At 39.6% G+C, this 22,436-nt stretch overlaps 1 protein-coding gene across 4 annotated transcripts in view; it reads left to right on the plus strand.

Annotated features, from left to right (window-relative positions):
• The window catches only part of MCC (MCC regulator of WNT signaling pathway), a 206,424-nt gene that overhangs the window by 48,914 nt on the left and 135,074 nt on the right, over nt 1-22,436 (plus strand). The gene's annotated exons all lie outside the window — the stretch shown is intronic.

Raw genomic sequence — 22,436 nt, forward strand, 5'->3', positions numbered from 1 at the left:
CTTAGGTATGTCATCCTTTACAGGCTTTACTAAGAACTGCTCGTTTAGTTATGCTGCAAAATCCAAAGCATTTGATTAAGGTCACTTTGTAGAAAATTGAATATGCAGCCTGTATTGTCCTAGTTTAACTGAAATGCTTCTCTTTCCCTTTTGCCAATGTCTCTGATACAGCTTTTACTGTAACATATCATTTGTTTATATGTGTAAATATTACATAGGATATGCTTGGCAGAATGAGAGAGTTGACATTTTCTGGTGTGCATTGTACAGAGAAAGGAGACACGGGGGTATAGAATGGAAAATAAATCAGTAGGCTAGTGAGGGCGACAAAGTATAGGGGGAGGCAGAGTATATGTGTAAGACCTGAGCAAATACAGTACGCTGCTGTGCAAGAGGAACAGCACGTTTGTGACTGGGCAGTTCTTGTGAAAGACATTTCCTGTGTTCCTCCTTTAAGTACAAAAGAGTTCTATTTAATTAACTCTGTGTTACTTTAAAAATAATGTGCGTATGTGTCTAGCAGTGCAGCATAAATGGGAGTCATAAACTTAGCATAAAAGCTCAGGTTACTTGTGCTAGGAGTTTGCCACAGTCTTTCTGGCTACAATTGTATTGATGGCCTGCTGATTACTGCTTTCTGTCCCCTCAGCATTTAATTTCCGAGACTCTGCAGGATCACATAAAACATGGAGTGACACAAAGAGTTGATGCTTGGGTTGTTATCTGAAGCAAGGTAGCACTGCTACCTTGAAATACTATCTATGGGAGTTTACTTCACACATCCACAAAGTTAAGACTTTTGTTATAAGAAATACCTTTTTCTTCTGATGTTTTAACATGGGAAACACTGAAAAAAATGTGTAACTATGCGCTGTGCAGCATTTTTGTTGTGGGGGTTTTGTTTGTTTTTTTTCCAACAAATTTACTGTTTAATTCACATTTGTCCTCTGGCACTGCAGGTGAGTTAGAAATAGGGCCCTTTCTGACTGCAGACGTACTAGGGAAGATCTTGCACTCCTAACTTTCTCATCATTGCTTTGCTGCTAGTCTTCACCTTTGGGATTTTTGCTGCTTGTACAGATGTGCTTTTAGACTGAATCATGCCAAGGGCCAGGTCAGCTTCAGCTTGACTGGTCTTAGATAAAACTGTGTGTTTTCATTGAAATGTGAAGGCCTTACAGCATCATCATATTCCAGCTCCCATGGAGGAAAAAATGCGTAAGTACTCTGAGACAGTTGTTCACCTCTAACCATTATTCAGTTACTCAGCCAACTCCCTGTGGTTTGTATGCTCATATTAAGCCTCTTCCTGTTGTTGATGGGTGCTGTTTTGCTTGCTGTAGCTGAAGATGGAAGATCCTGGCTAAAGGCTCTACCTATGGTTTGTGTATGTGTTTCTCACCTGTATGTCATGCTCATCCCCTTTTCCTTCCTTTCTGGCTGTATCTTCTGTATGATGTGTTTTGGTTTTGATTAGTGGAAGACAGTGGTGTTGTGTCCATTTAAACATGGAAAAACTGGCTACAATAAGAATTGATTAAATGATTGCTCTCTTTGTGTGTTTTCAGCTGCACCTCTATCTCTACAGTCAGCTCAGATTTTCACATTATAGTGGGTTGCTACCAGTATATATGTCTGAATAGCAAATATATGATAGCAGACCAATAAAGACTATGATTCAGGTGCACAGTGGGTTTTGGTGTAGGTGCCTTGATCTTTTTATCTCAGTACATGGAGATTTTGGCATGAAACTGTTGTTATTTGAAATAATCAAGAAAAACTACAAAGCCCTTAAGATATGGTAAGTTCTTGAATGAATGCTTTAGACAAAGTAGAAAATGAAATTATTTGAACTCATTCCATTTGTATTGAAACTTTCTACTAGAGATTTACATATCTTTTTGGGCAATGGGCAAAAATTAAGGAATATTTTTTTCCAAGACATGGTGTGATTGTAGAAACTTGTGTTTGGTTGATGTTTGCTGTCCTTGAACTCTTGCCCCAGTAAATGGAGATCTTGATGGTCTTATTTACTCACCTGCCCCCATCCAAAGGTCATGAAGAAAGCAAAAAAAAACCCCAACCCTCTGATTTCTGTCATAGGTCAATCAGACATCTACAGAACTTATGCTCTATGGTTTCTTAGCTCCAGAGTTCAAGCTTGTTTATTGATACATACATTGATATGTTACCGCATTTCTTCTGCATTTTCTCCCCTTCAGCCTTTTCTTTCTTCTGTCCAAAGAAAGAAAGATAAACCAATATGCTGATGGCGTAGTAGATACAGTGTGTTATAACTGCATAGAGATATAGAAGTAGTAGTAGTATTTTTACATAGCAAGGTTTGCTTGGTGGTGCTGTTGGATTTGAGAGGTTTTAAACGTTTCATTAAGAGAGGCAAATTTAGAAACTCTAGAATTTGCAGATGGCTGTTGCTATACTCCATGAGAATGTACGACAGCCTTTGATACTTTTGTAAGTAAGTAACAAGCTTTGTCTGTCCTACTGTTACGGGTTTTGACAGGGTTTTCACCTGTCAAAATTATGGCTTAACATAATTCATGGTGTTTGCTTTTTAAGGATAAAGCAAGGAAGGATGTAATTTGTATGCCATACATGCCACCCAAATTAGGCAAGTACTGTTTGGATCCCTTCGATGTTTTAGTCATACAATACTGTGAACATTTAATGTAATCACAAGGTGCATTTTTAAAGTCAACATTGGCAACATTACTGGCAAAATCTTGGAATGGCTTCTCCTGGAAGGCATGCTAAGGCACATGAAAAACAACAAGGTGGCTGGTCATGGCCAGCATGGCTTCACTAAGGGGAAGTCTTGCCTGAGTAATTTGATGGCCTTCTATGATGGGGCTACAGAACTGATGGACAGGGGTAGAGCAGTTGGTGTCATCTACCTGGACTTGTGCAAAGCGTTTGACACTATCCCACACAACATCTTTGTCTCTAAATTGGAGAGACATCAGTTAGATAGGTGGAGCACTCAGTGGATAAAGAACTGGCTGGATGGCCGCACGCAAAGAGTTGTGGTCAATGGCTCAATGTCCAGCTGGAGACCGGTAACGAGTGGTGTCCCTCAGGGGTCAGTGTTGGGACCGGTCTTGTTCAACATCTTTGTCAGTGACATGGACAGTGGGATTGAGTGCGCCTGTAGCAAGTTTGCCGATGACACCAAGCTGTGTGGTTCGGTTGATACGCTGGAGGGAAGGGATGCCATCCAGAGGGACCTTGACACACTTGTGAGGTGGGCTGATGCCGGCCTCATGAAGTTTAACCATGCCAAGTGCAAGGTCCTGCACCTGGGTCAGACAATCCCAGGCACAGCTACAGGCTGAGGACAGAAGAGATTCAGAGCAGCCCTGTGGAGAAGGACTTGGGGATGTTGGTCAAGGAGAAAATGAACATGAGGCAGCTTCAGTGTGTGCTCGCAGCCCAGAAAGCCAACCGTATCCTGTGCTGCATCAAAAGGAGCGTGACCAGCAAGTCAAAGGAGGTGATCCTGCCCCTCTACTCTGCCTTCAGGAGAGCTCACCTGGAGTATTGTGTGCAGTTCTGGTGTCCTCAACATAAAAAGGACATGGAACTGTTGGAACAAGTCCAGAGGAGGGCCACAAGGATGATGAAGGGACTGGAGCACCTCCTGTATGAAGACAGGCTGAGAAAGTTGGGGCTGTTCAGCCTGGAGAAGAGAATGCTGTGTGGAGACCTCATACCAGCCTTCCAGTATCTGAAGGGGGCCTATAGGGATGCTGGGGAGGGACTCTTCATTAGGGACTATAGTGATAGGACAAGGGATGATGGGTTAAAACTTAAACAGGAGCAGTTTAGATTGGATATAAGGAAGAAGTTTTTTCCTGTTAGGGTGGTGAGTCACTGGAATGGGATACCCAGGGAGGCTGTGAATGCTCCATCCCTTGCAGTGTCCAAGGACAGAGCCTTGGGTGAGATGGTTTAGTGTGAGGTGTCCCTGCCGATGGCAGAGGGGTTGGAACTAGATGATCTTAAGGTTCTTTCCAACCCTAACGATTATATGATTCTGTAATTCTACTGAAAACATGTACAGGTAAGCAGTTTGGTGCATAGAAACTGCAATTACAGACTGATTTTTTTCATAGCTAAAAATTAAACGTTTTATCAGAATGTATATGCTTTGTACATACTCAGGGTTTCTGCAGAAAGAGGTGCTCATCTCGAGATGTAATCTATATGTCCTTCCAAATTCAGTGACACTACCTGGCGTTAAGCTCCATCATTCTGTGGAGGTACCACTACATAGTAGGTTTGTTCTTGTATGTTCCCCTGGCCATCCATTGTTGAGATGGTGCAATGAGTTAGGGAGACCTGTGGCCTGACCTGTTGGCCTGAATGTGGTCAGCAGTTATGGCCTTGCTTAATTCTGGGACAGTTTAATAGCGTAGGAACATGAAGAAAATACAAGTAGTGACGTTAATATTTTTCTCAGTTGAATACTTAAGAGCTAAATGATTCTTTTTTGCACAGCAAAATTAGAGGATACCACAGTGCTTTAAATGTGTAATATAAACTTTCTGCTTCATTCTTTAGTCTTGGAAGTCAAGTGTTTAGAATATGAATGTTGTGGCTTGCAGCATTAGGAACAGCTGCATATTCATTAAGCCTTTACATTGACTGGCATAAACAGATGGGCTATTTGTCTTGGAAAAAATAGTAACTTACTCATTTGTTTATTTTAACAATGCAGTATTTAAAATCTTGGGAAGGGAAGATAGGATTTGAGGTTTGTTATTTGTGTAGGAAGCAGAATAGTGAGTTCATAAGAAGCAAGTTCCTTTATGTAATACCAGATGTGAAGAAGTAAAGAAAGAACCAAGTTTCAAATGCTTAAATTGTGGCTTTTTTATAATATTATGATAGGGCAATATTTCAGTTTAAAATTTGTGTTCCACTGCTGCTATATTTAGAAATTACGATTTGAGGAAAAAATCATGTAGAAGAAAGAAAGATAAAGGGCTGCATGGCTTGAAGTTGTGTATCTGAGGTGAGTGACGAAGTCTGAGGAGAGCTGTGGGGTGAGGTGGGTAACCAGCAGAAGAACAGGATATTGGGCCAAGCCCTCACTATAAGGGGAAAGTTCAACAGTGGCAATCCCTACCCTGAGGTATTTTTCCATGTCTGCCTGTGTTCTTTTAGAACAAGCATCAGCTTGTGCTTATGCTGTACATACATATGAGGAAATAACACTGATGAAATGGGAAACAGGTTTTGTATGCTTTCACAGCTAGGTTTAAATCTCAAATGCTTGTTCCATCTTTCTGGGTTTCGTAGTCTTCCCATTAAGAAAGAGAATAAATGTCACCCCAGTATTGAATCTGCTTTCTGAATGGTCTCTGGCTGTGCAATAAGCATGTCAGTATACTTCCAGTACTACTACTGAGCAGGTAAATACCATTTCATACTACAGTTCCATCTCTGCTTCTGGACATGGAGTTGGCTGTTTGTCAAAGTTGTATACAACTTGTAACATTGATGAGTGTACTGCATCTTGCCACAAGAGAGGGTATATATTTTCCCCAGGCAGAAGACATTTTGGGAAGTGTGATAAATCCTTATTGTTAATCCTTTAAAATATTGCAACCTTGCAATAAAACGGAGTGGAATGTGGTTATCAAATACAAAGCATGGCATATTTTAAAACTATTTTAACCTTTAAAAGGCTGCATAACTGATTTCTTTGCCAACAGTAGAAAAAACAAAAAGGTGAACAGTGTTTGTGAACTGCTAAAGCCTTAGAAAAGTGAGCACAGTATGCTTAGATAGGAGAAGAAATGGATTGTAGTGGTGAACTGGGTAAAACTTTCATCTGGTGGCAGCAGTAACACTTGTAACCTTGTAAGAGTGTTCTCAGCTTTGTTGCTTCACAGATGCTGAGGTAGAGTTTGTAAATCTGTACTGTATTGTAGCCTTGAGGGGTGTTGGGACAGTAAGTGTGAAATAAAACTGCAGAATTTAAGGAGTCCAGTGGGAAACTTCAGTGGACATGCTCCTGGATAGTGACCATACACTTGGCTCTGTTTCACAGATCCACTGTGAAATAGCCACAGATTATTTATCTCTTTGAAAAATCTAATTTATTTTTATACTTTATTTTTTTAATTTTACATTAAATTGTATAGGTGAAAGCATTCTTTGAAATGAGAAGATCAGCTTTTCTGGAGTCATTTGGACATCTACAGTTTTTTAATTGATGTGTTTGATGATACGTTTTCAGTAAGCTGAGCTGGTGATTTTAGGCACATGGGTCAGAACATGAATGTGAATCCATAGTCATGCAGAGGAGGATTTGGCATAATCAACCTGTGTAGTTTATAGTGTGACTGATGCAGGGTATTTTCAGTGTAAAAAAAACAACCATAGTGACTTCAAAGAATTTTTTTATCTGTTTATTTTTGTGAGCTGCTTATCAGGCTCAGAGTGTGTTCCAGGCTTGGATGTTAGTAAATTGGAGCACTATACAAAGATTAGTCAGAATGCCCAGACACTGTCAGCACAGATAATGCTCTTCTGCAGCCTCCTAATAAAAAAATACAAAAAGAAAAAAAAAAAAAAAAGGACATAGATTATGTAATGTATCTGCCTGATATTTTAATATTCCTTGTTCCTAAAAAAAAAACATGCTTGAAAATGCCTTATGGGCTAAAAAATCAGCTAGGACAAATGTATGCTGTGAAAGTAGCATTAATGATGTTTTTGAAAAGGAAATGTGTTCCTGGTGCATCTGTGTTTCTTTCCTTATGTTTTTCTGTTATGATGTTATATAATATTTCTGGGTGCAGGTGTTACTTGTACTGGAAATTCCTGCTTCCTAGAAAGCATGGAAGAGCCCATTTGAGCTTTTCTGTGACATGTAGTAATAATATATCAATTTACGTACTATGTAAGGAAATGTGATGATCTCTGAATTCAAAGATTTACTGTGATGAAACGATGGAGGTTTGGTGTGGAGATCTCATGCTGCTAAAGATAGTGGTTTCCCATTGGTGGTAGCCTGCATTAGTCAGTCTCATTTAAGAATTTGCCGTATAAATTAATTTTCTTCATGTATGATTTGTGTTTTTTATTTGCACTTTACAAAGGCAGTCCCAAGCACAAATACAGGCTGAGCAGAGAACAGTTTGAGAGCAGCTGTGAGGAAGAAGGACTTGGGGGTGTTAGTTGCCAGCTCACCATGCGCTGGCAGCGTATACTTGCACCCAGAAAGCCGGCTATCTGCTGGGCTGCATCAAAAGGATCGTGAAGGTCAAAGAAGGTGATCCTGCCCCTCTACTCTGTTCTCATGAGACTCCACCTGCAGTCCCTGTGTCCAGCTCTGGGGCCCCAGCATAAGAAGGATGTGGAGCTGCTTGTGTGAGTCCAGATGAGGCCATGAAGATGCTCAGAGGGCTGAAGGACTTCTCCTATTAAGACAGGCTGAGAGATCTGGGCTTGTTCAGCCTGGAGAAGAGAAGGCTTTGGGGAAACATTGTAACAGTCTTCCTGTACCTAAAGGGGGCCAACAAGAAATCTGGAGGACTTTTTACAAGGAATGTAGTGACAGAACAAAGGGGAATGGCTTTAAACTGACAAAGGAGAGATCTAGATTAGATATTAGGAAGAAATTCTTTACTATGAAGGTAGTGAGACATTGAAGCAGACTACCAAGAGAAGCTGTAGCTGCCCCATCCCTGACAGTGTTCAAGGACAGATTGGATGGAACTTGAGCAACCTGGTCAAGTGGAAGTGTCCCTGCCTGTGGCAGGGCAGGTTGGAACTAAGTGATGTTTAAGGACCTGTCCAACCCAAAACGTTCTAGATTCTATGATATTTTTAAGATTTAAGTTGCTACCATCTCTAATAAGGCTCTTCAGAAAAGTCAGGCCCGGCAGACGGGAAGAGGGAGTTGCTGTTTATGTTGGGGATAGGCTGGAGAGTATGGAACCCTGTCTGGGGACAGGTGAGCAGTCAACTGAGAGATTGTGAGTCAGGGTCAGAGGCAGAACAGCAATGGGAGACATTACTGGGGGGATCTGTTACAGACTGCCTGATCAAGAGGACTCTGTGAATGAAGCCTTCTATAGACAGATAGGAACAGCCTCACGCTCGCAGGCCCTTGTCCTCATGGGGTACTTCAACCACCCTGATATCTGTTGGAGCAATGGTACAGCCTGGCACAAACAGTCCAGGAGGTTCCTCGATTGTGTGGGAGACAAATTCCTTCTGCAAGTAATAGAGAAGCCAACAAGGAGAGGTGCCATGCTTGACCTTGTGCTCAACAACAGGGAAAGGCTGGTTGAAAATGTGACACTCCAGGGCAGCCTTGGCTGTAGTGATCATGAGATGGTTGAGTTCAAGGTCCTCAGGTCAGTGAGAAGGGCGTGCAGCAAGCTCACTGCCCTGGACTTCAGGAGAGCAGACTTTGGCCTCTTCAGGAACCTGCTTAATAAGGTTCCATGGGATACAGCCCTAGAGGGCAGGGGGGCCCAAGACTGTTGGTGAGTCACTGGAATGGGTTGCCCAGGGAAATTGTGAATGCTCCATCCCTGGCAGTGTTCAAGGCCAGGTTGGACAGAGCTTTGGGTGAGATGGTTTAGTGTGAGGTGTCCCTGCCCATGGCAGGGGGGGTGGAACTAGATGATCTTAAGGTCCTTTCCAACCTTAACTATTCCCTGATTCTATTCTATGATTCTGTGATTCTAGAAACATAAATATTCCTTGAAATTCTGGAAATTGGCTTACATATTGCAAGTCTGTTGTAGACGTTATACATGACAATTTGCCATTGAAATTAAAATACTGACATCAATGTTTTCAGTTTGTCAAATTTAAATTAATAAATATTTTTTCAGTATGCTTAGGTGTACTTCACTTATGTGGAAAATTTTGTCCTAGATTGTAAAGTTGACTAGAGTGGTGTTTTTTTGTGCTTTTTTTTTTTTTTAAGTGGAAGCTTTCGAAAGCATGTAGTTAGTATCTGAATTCTATAGAAAAAGTATAAATCAGTTTTATTTCATCTCAGTTTTTCAGTGTTATTATTTGTGATTATAAGTTTTTTTTCTTGGGCAAGACATTAAACCAGCTTCTTGGTTGAAGAGGGGCCTTGGTGGTATAATAGAGGAGGCACCAGAGTTATATGGACTTGGGCTGTGCTGACTCTGAGGATTATTAATTTCTTAAGAGATAGGCTAAGCTGTGGTGCGAACCCTCAAAATAACTTGAAAGATACTTACAATGAAAAGTCAGATGTCAGCAAAGAGTTATGGTAGAATTCAAAATCTGGCATTACAGATAAATTGTGTGAGCTGGAAGCAACCATAGTAACAGGTAAGTTTCCACAGTGGACTTCTCCATTTCATGGTCTGAAATTCTTTTTGGAGTGCTGCTCCACACTGCTGTTGAACAGCTGCCTTGAAATGCACATTGGAAAAGCTATTTCTCTCAGTGCAAGTCCTGCATTATACGAAGTATTTTAAACCAATATGTAAGTAAATATTTAGCTTTAGGAGGTGAACCTGAAATTGAAGCAGAAAAACTTGTGGTGCTTGAATTTGTGTTTTTAAATGTAACTTTCAGATGTTTATTTCTGCAATATCCAGATGCCTCTGTTTCAAAGTTAAATATTTCTAAATGCAAATAAAAATGTAATCAGTGTGCATGAGTGAAAAATTACTATCATTACTTACTATCTTAAGATCCTTTTACTTTGTAATGGGATTGGATATCATTGCTTGTTTGTGCTTGTATATTTCCACTATTTTCAGCTAAACAAGAAGGTGTTGTAAAGAACAGCTAATTATGAAATGACTGTTACTGTAATTCTAAACATAATTTTTGCTATTAAGATATAGAACATTGAACAAAATAAGATGGAAAGAGTTTACTGTTGTTAAAACACTAGGTTTTTCTTTGTGTATTAAATATGTATAGTAATTAGGAAATTCCAGCGTTTTTGTTGGCCTTGGCTTTGTAATAAAGCTTTAAGAAAGATTTTGTATTGCAATGCAGTGACAGTGTTAATATTTTTTAGGTGGAAGTGATACTGACATCTATTAAGGTTGCTTCCTGACATAAACTCCTGTTGCATTCTGCCTTTGCAAGCCTTTTAATCATTGAAATTACTGTCTCTCATAAGCTGAATTTCTTGGGAAAATTATCAGACAAAATGTTACATTCGTTTCCACAAATGAAGCTAGTGAAACAGACAAAACTTCCTCATGTTAAAAATACAGGAACATCTGGTGATACTTTCTGTTGCCACATAGCTTTGCAGTAGAAATTGGAATTTACCAGGTTATTAGCATTTACGTGTTTTTCTATTAGCTGATCTTGTTAAGCTATTCAGGGAAGGAGGCAAAAATGTTTGCAAGTGCTCAGCACTAGATTTGTCTATAACACTGCAGCTAAAGCTTCTGCAGTGAAGGTTTCAATAGGTTTGATTTATCTCAGAGATTACTGGCAGTCTTCCACAGTCGTTCCTTGGATTTTTGGGTTAGGCTACAGTCATTATGATAAGGTGTGAAGATGTCTGGACTCTGACGGTTCCCATCCTTGTCAGTTTCTGAAGATCATGCTTTCTGATTAAAAGTTATAAAGGACAAGAGCTGGACTTGAAAATTGAGAAGAGACACAAGGGAGGTAGAGCCTTGCTGACAGGTACAAAGGAAGCTGAAGGTTTGCTGGAAGGAGAACCTGGGGCTTGAAGTGAAGAGGTGGCACAGAAGGACATGGTCACAGAGGTCACTGGGAGCACTTTTTCGGCAGGAAACTGGGTGTGTTAAAGGTGTCTGTGTTGGGAGATGAGGATGGGGACCTGTGAGTTTGACAGAGGGCAGCTGAGAAAGGGAATGGGTGAGACATGGCTGTGGGCCATGGAACAGCAAGCTGGGCATAAAGGGGGATGGAAAAAAAGCCCAGAAAGGAGAGACTAGATGTGAATAGATGTGGGTATAGGAAGTAGATGCAAGCTTCCCATCTGTGCAGAGATAAAGCATGCAGTTGTTGTTTTAATATGTGTCATGGTTTAAACCCTAGCCAGACAGCTTGTTCACTCACTCCCAGTGAGTGGTGCCGGGCTGACAACAATCGCGGCCCCCCCCCCCCCCCGGGGCTCTCCCCTTCCCCGCTCCCGGAGGAACAGGGAGGAGGATCGAAAGAATGCAACTCCTACGGGTTGAGACAAGAACAGTCCAGCAACCAATGTACAACACAAATCACCACCGCTACTACCAACTACAACACTGATAAGGGAAAATAACAAGGGAAGAGAATACGATACCACCGGCCAAGAAAACGAGTCCCACCGGGAAGCCCGTGTCCTTCCGGGTAACTCCCAGTTACCCCCCACCCCAGGCATGATGTGCTGTGGTATGGAATACCTCTTTGGCTAGCCTGGGTCAGGCGCCCCGTCTCTGCTTCCTCACAGCTTCCCCTCCTCCCTGGCAGAGCATGAGCCTCACAAAGTCCTTGGTCAGGGTAAACATCACTTAGCAACAACCGAAAACATCGGCTTCACCAACACTGTTCCCAGGCTGGAAGTCAAAACACAGCACTGCACCAGCTACCACAAAGGAGAAACATGACTGCTACTGCTGAACCCAGGAGAATATGTTAATGCAAAGGTTTTGAATTATGTTTGTATTAACATTGTAAATCCAGCATGTCTAAGTTTTGGATTCTGTGCTTTATTACTGGTTGCGGTATTATTGGTTGCATTCTAAATTTTGGAAATGCTTCAGCAGGTGGTTGCTGGATTTTATTGCAGATTACGAGGATATATCACAAAGTAGAACTCTACATCAGGCTTATGGCCATCTGCTGATAACTGAAATGAGATACTGTTTTAAAAATATATACATTTTAAAATGTGTGGATATTTCAGTGTTTGCTAGAATCATAACAGCACCTCTGGTTTCTGATATGCCAGAGCAACTGTTGGAAATGTTTCTAAGAGACTAAATTGATTTTGTTGCAGTTGTGGATTTACAGTTGTCAACACACAACCATGATAGATGGCTCCGATGACAGAGAAATACAGGATCACTACTGTGCTATGTGATAAATACAAAATTATTTGACAACTTCATACCTTTATGAACCATGCTTGAAGAAATTTGGGTGAAGCTGGTGTTCCCACAAAACAGCACAGGTGCCTGTCTTGCAGTGTCTATCCTTTGCAGACTGTAAACCCAAATATATCATTTACTTGCAATGACATTGTTATCTGACCTTCATCTACAAGAAGCTGAGATAACCCTACCCCAAACTGTTCTCATTTGCTATTAAGAATTACACTTCAGGGGGCTGAATGCATCCTATTTGATAATCTTTTGCACTTTGCATCCTATTTAAGTTGCACAGGTTGCTTACTCTTAACCTGTTGACGTATATTAAGTAGTGGAATCTAGCTTATTAACGGTAGTTGGGGTTGGCACTATCATTCTTCAAGTGGCATGACAACTACGTCATCCTTCCTTGGTCTGCCACTTCAAGTGTAGTTGACATGCGTTTTGCAGCCACTTACACAAACCAAAGTGATCATCTGCAGAGCAGACTGGGTACCTACCTGGTGTACTGAGGACTGTCCTTTTCTGTTGCTGAACCTGCATGAAATAAGTTCATTTTTCTCCCCTTTCATCTCTTTTTCCCTTTTGCTTGCACAGCATAATTTTTGCAAATTACTGATGCTGCTGTTGTTTGCTTTACTGACCTAAGTGGGGTTTTTTATGTGAACTCATTTGCAGACATCCTTGATTCTTATTTAAACTCACAGTGGTCTAAGAGTTCTCTGTTCATAGCTTCTTCTTTCTTTTTATGTCTGGTAATTGATTCCTGTAGGAACAAATGATTCTCTCATGATGCTTAGTATACCAGTGTTCTGCCAGGTGGAAGGTCTGGCCCATGCTAAGTAATCATGTAGTTTCTTTCAGTGAAATCAGTAAATAAATTAAATCTTTGAGGGAAAATTTATCTCTGCCTGTAGCATGATGTGTCAGTTAACTGCTGTGAATTGTACCACTATGGTAGCAATATTGAGGTGACTGCTACACATGAAGAAAAAAAAATTATTAAAATATTTACAATTATGCTTTTTTTCTGACTTAAGAGATGCTGCCTTTAAGAATAGATAGAATCTCTCTACTTCTCCTCCTCCACTGGCGGCTATCTTACCTGTTGTGCAAAGTAGAAAAAAGTATAACAGTCAAGCCGTGATGGGGTGGAGGTTTGTATTAATTCAGTTGCTCTATGAGAGATCTCTGCAAAGCGCAGAACTTTTTTTTTCTTTTCCCTTTTTCTTTTTTTTTTTTCCTCAGGCTTTTTAGAACTTGCAGATCTCACATCCTGCAGGGTTGAATACCTGTGAGCACCCATAATTATCTTTCTTTATGAAACTTCATGCAGTTGAATTTTGATACCTACCTCTTCTGCAATGGAAATAAGTACGCTAATTGCTTTTCATTAAGGTAGATTTTATCCTTTGCTGTAAGAATTTCTTTAACCTCCTGTGTTTCTGCATTGTCTCTTATGCTGAATCTCTTTGATTTAACCTGTTTCAAACCTAGTAATTGGTGCCAGTGAGACATAGGCAAAAATGTTACATGGTCATATTCTTCAGTAATGAGATACCATTTTCTATTACAGAATTACAGAATGGTTAAGGCTGGCGGGGACCTCTCAGCTGATCTGGTCCAGACCTCTGCTCAAGCAGGGTCATGTAGAACCAGCTGCCCAGCACCATGTCCAGGCAGTTTTTGAGTATGTCCAGGGTTGGAGACTCCACTACCTGGGCAGCCTGTGCCAGTACTCAGTCACCATCACAGTCAAAGGGTCTCCTGATGTCCAGAGGAAACCTCCTGTGTTTCAGTGTGTACTGATTGCCTCTGGTCCTGTCACTGAGCATCACTGAAAAAATGCCTGGCTCCACCCTCTTTGCATCTTTCCTTCACGTATTTATATGCATTGATGCGATCTCCCTTGAGCCTTCTCTTCCCCAGGCTGAACAGTCCCAGCACTCTTGGCATTTCCTCCTAGAAGAGGTGCTCCAGTCTGTTGGTGGCCCTTGGGTGGACTCTCCATTGGGTCCATATCTGTCTTGTACTGAGGAGCCCAGAACTGGAGCAAGCACTCCAGAGGTGGCCTCACCAGTGCCAAGTAGGAACAGAAAGATAATAATCCTCAGACTGCTGGCAATACTTTGTCTAATGCATCCCAGGATACCAAACACCTTCTTTGCAGGAAGGGCACGTTGCTGGCCTATGTTCAACTTGCTGTCCACCAGGACCCACAGAGCCTTTTCTGCCAATCTGCTTTCTAGCTGGGCTGTCCCTCCCCCTGAGCTGTAGGACTTTGCACTTTCCCTTGTTGAACTGCATGAGGTTCCTGTGAGCCCCTTTCTCCAGCCTGTCCAGGTCTCTCTGGATGACCACACAACCCTCTGGGGTGTCAGTCCCTCTTCCCAGTTTGGTGTCATCTGCAGACTTGCTGAGGGTGCACTCTGCTCACTATTGAGATCATTAATGAAGATATGAAACAGTATTTGTAGCCAGTAATGACCTCTAGGGTAACTGCCAATTCCTGTCCTCCGACCAGACTTGTTCTACTGATAACCATTTCAGTCCACTTCACTGTTTGCTTACCCAGCCTGCACAAAAGCTTCTCTAAGTGGATTGCAAGACATATGCTATCAGAGGCATTCCTGAAGTCCAGGTAGAAAATATGCATTGCTATCCTCTCATCTACCATGCCACTGCTGAAGATGATCGTGTTAGTCAAGCATGACTTGCTTTAGGTGAAGCTATGCTGACAGCTGCTGATGATTTTCTTGTTCTTCATATGCTTGGAAATTATTTTAAGGATTAGCTGCTCCATCACTTTCCCAGGAACTGAAGACTAGCCTGTTGTTTCCCAGGTGCTTCTTCTTGCCCTTCTTAAAGATATGAGTGACATTTGCTTTCCTTCTGTTTTGAGTCCTTCTCCCGGTCTCCATGATCAATCAAAGGTTTTCAAGAGTGACCAGTCTCACAATGACATCTGCCAGCTCCCTCAGTGCTTGTGGGTACATCCATCAGGTTATGCTCTTACATGTGTCCAGTTTGCTTAAGTCTTTCCTGACCTTATCTTCTTCCACTTAAGGTATGTCTTCTTTGCTCCAGCATTTCTCCCCGGTTTGTGGGGCCTGGAATTCCTGAAAGTCGGTCTTGCTAGTCAGGGCTCAGGTAAAGGCGGCATTCTTCCATATCCTGTGTCACCAGGTCCCTTGCATCATTCAGCAGTGGGCCCACATTTTTTGCAGCTTTCCTTTTGTCACCTATCTACTTAGGGAAGCCCTTGTTGTCTTTGTCATCTATGGACAGATTCAATTCCTTTTGGCCTTTGTCTTTCTCACCCTCATCCCTAGATGCTGGGACAACATCTCTATATTCCTCCCTCATTACCTGCCTGTGCTTCCTTTTTGTGTTTGAGTTTTGCCAGGAGCTTCTTGTTCACCCATGCAGGCCTCTTGGCATTTTTGCCTGAGTTCTACTTGCTTGGATACACTTATCTTGAGCTTGGAGGAGGTGATCCTTGAATATTAACTGGACTTCTTGGGCCACTTTCACTCCAAGACTGTATGCATTCCTTACAAGAAATATATATCAGAAATCATCGGTTTATTTAAATATTTCATTTCATTCTGCAGAGTGGTATGATTAGGATTTAATAGATTTTGCATGGTTTTGCCTTAAAGAACACAAAATAAATGGCAAACTACTACAAAGGACTATCAACACTGCTTAAAAAAAAAAAAAGGAAAAAGAGAAAAACCTTTCCACTGTTCTTATTTGTGCCCTTGCTGCTAATTTTTAGAGGAAGTTATAGTGGCTTTTCATGGAACAAGTTTTCATTCCAAGAGAAAAAAGGAAGAATTTTGCAGTTTTACTTCTTACCAGATGTTGACGTCATGTGTGTTCTATCACATGTATTGCTGCGTTCATAAAGATCTGAAAAAGCAGTGATACAGAAATCCCAGTATGAAAATTTAAGTTTAGATTTTGATTTGAAATGCAGTAATGTGGGACTTTCTAGGGATAATGAATTTGTTGTTAATGCAGAATCCAGCTCAGTTTGTTCACCTAAATCAACTTTGAAATTAAACTTCCATTGCAAAGATATATTCATAGTAAATTCAATCTAAGAAGAATGTGAATAATTCCTGATGTGAGTATAGGTATCCTGGTTGCTTAGTACTGCATAATTCCAAGTTCCCTGGAAATGACAGACGTGTCTGACATGTATGTGTGTTAGTCAGTAACTAATGGGACGGCATTTCTGAGAAGCAGAAAATTCTACAGTGAAAAAAATCCATACATACCCTGGTTAATTCACAGTTTTTAAGCACAGCTCCTAATGGATTAAAACAGTTAAAAAATAGTAATTCCCTTCTCCTTTCCCATGGAAGGAACCATCTCTTAACACCACTTGTCTGTTACAGCTACATGAACACTCAGTTTGATTACTTGGTGCAACTAGGATGGAAGTACCCTTCACTGTGGGAAAAGCAAAGAATAGGAGTTAGCATCCATTTGAAGAGTTCAAAGGTAAGGGGGAGGGGAGGAAGAAGAGGAAATGAACCTTGAACGTATCATGAGAAGTTACATAAGTTTTTTCATTTACAAGCACTTGCCATTACTGCTGATTCTTGACTTCAGAGGGGTTTCAGGGCATCATTCTGACAACTGAGTTAATTTTTAAAATCTAACAGTGAAGACTTTTTTTTCCTACCTGTTGACTGTAAAGCTCAATCTATGTTCTTATATTCATGTGGTCTCTTTCTTTTTCATGTGTTGTTACCAGAGCTTAATGACTTCTAGTTTGAAAAGAATTTCAAATGCACAAATCAGCAATATTAAGTTGCTGCAGAACAGCACAATATCTGTGGCAAAACATGCTTTATGTATGTGAAATTATAAAAATGTAAAATATTTAGATTTTCTTTAAAAAGAGGAAGAGAATACTTGCTATAAGAAATGTAGATAAAGACATAAGAGGACACTCAGGAATTCTAGAACTATTTTTGAAAGTTTGTGGGGTTTTTTGTTTGGGTTTTCTTTTTTTCTAATTTGTACTACATGTGGATTTCTCCATTTCTTCTAAAGCTGAAAATACATGATCAAAACAGGTTTGCCACTGGGTTGCTGAGATATTAAACTGATTTATTTATGTAGTCTTTCAGAGACAATGAAGTAATTCACAGTCTATTTATGGTTCTGTTTTCCAAATTTTCCAGATTTTTCCCATGCAACTCGGCTATATCTAAAACTGTACTTCTTATTTAGTTGAATGGGAGATGGCAGACAGTTGGTAACCTTAAATAATCTATCTGACTTATCCTGGAATGGTTGAAGGACCAAGCTGACAAGATTTAGTGGGTATTATTTAGGCCAAGATGTAATACCCTGTCTTTTGCACAGAAAAGATAAATAGAACAACTGATAGGGTAAGCTTTGTGTTAATTTGAAATGGAGGTAACATACAGTACCATTGCAATGACAGTGATTTTTGTACTTTATAATGCATTTCATTTGAGAGCTGAAATAAGCTGTATACCATTACTGATGCAATTGTAGTGTATGAGAACTTTCACTTTGCTAATGACATTACATGCTTTATCCAAAATCTTGTTAGTCAAAAAGATAATTCCGGTTACCTGGCTTGGTCTTGTGGAGTGTGTCTTATTAGAGCGTGGATATGAAATTACACTTGAAAAAACACTTTCTGGATAAGGTTTTTAGAGGATTTTAATGATAGGCTAAGTTGGAAGAGTTTTACTTGTTAAGAATGACAATGTTGCAGCTTTTAAGCAGATTTGATGGCATTATTTGAAGAGATGGGACAGTAGTTTTGAGAGAATAGATTAAAATAAAGGTGGCCATAACACATAGAAACTTTTAGACCATGGTGTCGCCTATTTAAATATTTAGAAATAATTGCTAGCAAAACTGTTGGCAGTCCTTTTCATCCTACATCATAATAATTGTATTTAGAGCACAGCTGCTCAATCAATAGATGTTTATTGAATTTTACACTTTGACTCTGGGTAGGTTTTTCTGCTTCTCAGTTTTCCGTGCCTCCAGCTCATTCGTTTCCGTCTTTCTTAGAGCTTTACATAATGCCATGTGTGTTCTCAGTTTTCATTAACCCTCTCTTTCAGCCCTCTTGCAGTTGCTAACTTACTGTTTCTGCCCTTAATCCCTTTGCTTTTTACATGTGCCCATCTCCTTCTTCTCTGTCTTTTTATTTATGTTACACTCTGAGATTGGCACCGTCTTCTGGAATTCTCACTGATAGTTTTCCATGAAGGAAGAAAGAATCCTGCCTCTTGCAGGGTTGACTGTAGGAAGCTGCAACTGTGTGGAGAAAGGGGGTCAATTCTGTACATAAAGTGGCATGTTTCTGCCATGTGGTTAATTAGCATGATGTTGCAGCAAATGAATAGTCACAATTAAACCAGTATAATAACTAAATACAATGAGCAATTGTACTCAGGCTAGCAAAGACATGGGCAGGGTCATCCCAGATGGTGTTGGTCCAGCCATAACGCAGTACTCTACTTTGACTCAAAACCACTCCTAGTTGTGTACCCTTAAAGTTCTTGAGGATTGCACAGTACTTAAAAACCTATCAATAAAAGTACGACTTCTGGAGAATTTATGGTTAAGTGTTTTGTCTTACAAGTTACTTCTTTGCTGCAGAGTACACTGAAAAGTCAAGCTTGCTTGCTAGGTTTTGACACTATGAAGAGTGGTTTTCACGGAGAACTCACAAATGCTGATGGCTAGGTTGAGTTTTGCTGGAATTCCATTGTGTTAGATTACTATTTTGCACATTTTTTTCAGATTTTATGTTGGATTACCAATCTGCTAATTGTAATTGACAATAAATTGTATGAGGATACCTTTACCTTTTCTCTGTGAGCCTTCCTACAATCTCCTGAAATATGCTCCTTTTCAGTAACTTTTTCCTGCTGTAGCATTTGAGAGCTGTCTGAATGTAGTTAGTTCTGGTCATTCTAAGTTAGATTCCCAATAGTAGTTTGCAAATGTCATATGTCTAGTAGTTCCCTAGCTCCAGTGGCACTGCTGTTTCTCCTCCTTGCCTACAGTCAGAGTCTTATGGCAGCTTGGAAGGAAAAACGAAATATTTAAAGCAGAGAATGAAACATAACTGAATGTTTTGAGGTTACTCAAAACATTGTTTCCTTGTTTTCTCATTTCCTCTTAAGAGAATAAACAGCTTTGAAGTTTAAGTTAGTTCTATTCAGTCTGGTGGTCTACTAACTTCCTTTCGGCATTTTAAAAGAAATTACAAAAACCCACTTGATCTAGATAAACTGAGGCCTTCGTGACCAGAGTGAAGTCACAGACATTTTTGCATCGCTGTACCTCATTAATGGTACTAACCCAAGTGTTTTGATTTCACTACTGCTGGACTTCATGCATAAATTTTTATACACAGAAAAATAAAGACATTGCAACCTCCTAAATTAGCAAATCTAGTAAATGGTACACAATTTATGGTTATGTGTCAAGTACATTGATTGTGATTATGAAGTCATTGCAATGTAATAATGTAATTTGTCAAAAATCTTACTAATATAGTAAAAATTTTTATAAGCTACATGAAAACATTGCTTCTCATTGGCTGAAAGAAATTGAACACTGAAGTGAAAAGAACGCAAAAATATTCCAAGAAATACATTTTGCAAGCCTGTCAGTATGTTCAAATTTTGAAACATATCAATTTATAATTTGGCAAACATAAAAATAGTATCCTTTTGTTCACTTATTTTTGTCTCATTTTGCTCCTAAAAAAAAAAATGCAGTCCTAGAGCATCTGAAAGCAGCAGTTTCTATAGTCCTGCCAAGAGGGCTGTATTTGATTTTTCTATCTGAAACTCTGTGACATGAAAAAAATAATTAATTGATGTTGTTGCTTGATCAGTAGTTGCTGACAAAAAATACTGTCTTAGTAGTAGACTAATAAAGATCACATGATTTTATTAGTTGATGAAGTGAGGACTCAGAATAATTTTTTCTTGGAACAATTTTATCTTTCCTCCTTTATTTCTCAGTTTCTTTGAGGTCTTAAGCTTTTTCTGGATTCGTGTTTGAAAGGGAAATTATTTCTTGTATAATAGAGCCTTACACTTAAACATGCTGTGAGGGGTTTTTTTGTTTTTTGGTTTTGGGTTGTTTTTTTTTAGTTTGTGTGAGGTTTTTTTTAATGCAACAAGGCAGTGCTGATACCAGTGTTTTTTAAGCTCTCTGTCATACTGATGTAACTTAAAAAGTAATTTAGCAGAACCGCCAGAACAATAGGGCTCACAATGTTTGCTGATAAATACCATGCGCTTACAAGGCTGTCTTTGCAATTAAGAACCCTAATAGGCAATGGCCAAATTTTATTACTGCACTGCACATTTGGTTGGGTTCTAGACTGTAGTCCAGCTACAGTAAATTTAACTTCAGGAACCCTGTAGAATGTAGAAAGCAGAGAAAGGGAGAGGGAAGGAGAAAGACAGGAAAAGGGACAAGAAGGAAGCAGAAGGAAAAAATTGTACTCATTGTTTGCGGTTGTTCAAAATATCAACGTTCATTTTTTAACAGCGTGTTTTACACTAGATCAGGTAATGCCCGAACTACCTTACTTTTATGTCTGATATCTGTTTTCTGTGCTCCAGTAGTCAGTATAAAGGTAAAAGCTGGTATAAATGTTATCATTCCTTCTGGATTATTTGTGGGAAATAAAGACATGATCTTACCCAGTCAGATAGAATTTGTTCTTCTAGGGGTCTGGTGCTGTTGAGAAATGGTTTTAATAATTGTGGTACCACAGTCTTAAGCAGTAACTTTCAGATGTCTATGAAGTGCAGATAGGAAGGGGCATAGAGATGTTGGAGCTCAGTACTTTGCTTCCCGTGTTGTACTGCTGTGTGGGCAAAGAATGGATGGAAATGAAAGAAGCTTTTCTGAAATGTAATATGGAAAATTTTCACTATTTTTTTACAGAAGGCTGGAGGATAGAGCTAGATGCAGAAGGTAAGCTTCCAGGAGAAGTAATGATAAAAGGCAGCAATTTGTTACATGTAAGGATTCACATCCTAACACAGTAAAGCATAAGAGCACAGTAACAACTTGAAGCAGCTAATGTTGCAAATGATCGGTGTTTACTGAGGTAGGTCTACACATGTTCTTAGTGAGTTTCTAGATGAACGCTGAAGTTACCAGTAGCAAATTAATTCCCATTTTTATTAAAAAGCTCAGTGCAGATTTTCCACAAGTTCTGTGGCTGAATGAGAACTAGACTAGTGTCATGTGATTCTGTTGACTGTTTTTTATGAGTGTTGGGAAACATTGTACAGTTTTTTTAACTGTTCAGAAAATAAATGTTCTTTGTAATTTGGGGAAAAAAAATATAAAAATTAAAAGTGATCCCTTTTTCCACTTCATTCAAGCTGATTGGGATGGATGGATGGCTTCTGTATACTGGGAAAAAACCCAAACCCTTAGGAAAAGGCAAATAAGTATATTGAAGTTGAACACAAGTAAAAGATGAAATACTTTCTTTTGGGTCCTAAATGGCAATGTGTATTATCTATTAAAGAGCTTTATGCTGGGGTAGCTGCAGTACATGAGCAAAAACACATGGGAATTTAATATCCTGGAGCCTTCTAAAGCTGCATTCCAGTTGACTGTTTTTTGTGGCATGCAGCTTTCAGGAATTACAGCAGGATTATTTGGACTTCTTTTAATGTGTAAGATTCTTGGCATGAATTCCAGTTGAGGTGGAACAGAAATCCATTAGAGACAGCAGAGATTCCAAATGGCTAATTGTTTTAAAAAGAAGCGCAGTAAATGCATACAGTATAGTTGTCCTGGGATCAAGGGAAACTTGGTGATCCCTTTCTTCCCATGCTTAATTTAATCAGAAAAAAAGTACTCTTATTTATGTCTATTCATCTACCTTTATAGGGTTGTTCTGAGCATTAGTCAGTATTTGTCAATGTCTTAAAAGCACAAAATACTGTGTATCTACCTGTATTTTACTTCCCCCTTTAAAACATCACTTGTATTGGAAAAAAGATAGCTGTTTGTTATTTATGTATATGCTGATGGAAAGAAACAGTCATTGTTTGGATTTTTTTTTTTTTTTTTTTTTTAGCTGAATTGTTTACAGAATGATATTTTGGGAAATGTAAGTATCTGGATTTCATTTTTTCCTTTTTTCCTTCTTTGCACAATTGATTTGAGCTTCCAGAGTCTGGCCATTTGTTTCTCATAAACTATTGTTCAGTAATATTCTAGCTTTGTATGCACTTTGTTGTAGTTTAAATGGACTGTTGTGGTATCTTTTTTTGGCTCTTGGAATAT

This window comes from Pezoporus wallicus, unplaced genomic scaffold, assembly GCF_028554395.1.
Source record: "Pezoporus wallicus isolate ANWC-B61680 ecotype Strahan unplaced genomic scaffold, APGP_CSIRO_Pwel_v1 contig_8209, whole genome shotgun sequence".
Lineage (NCBI taxonomy): Eukaryota > Metazoa > Chordata > Aves > Psittaciformes > Psittacidae > Pezoporus > Pezoporus wallicus.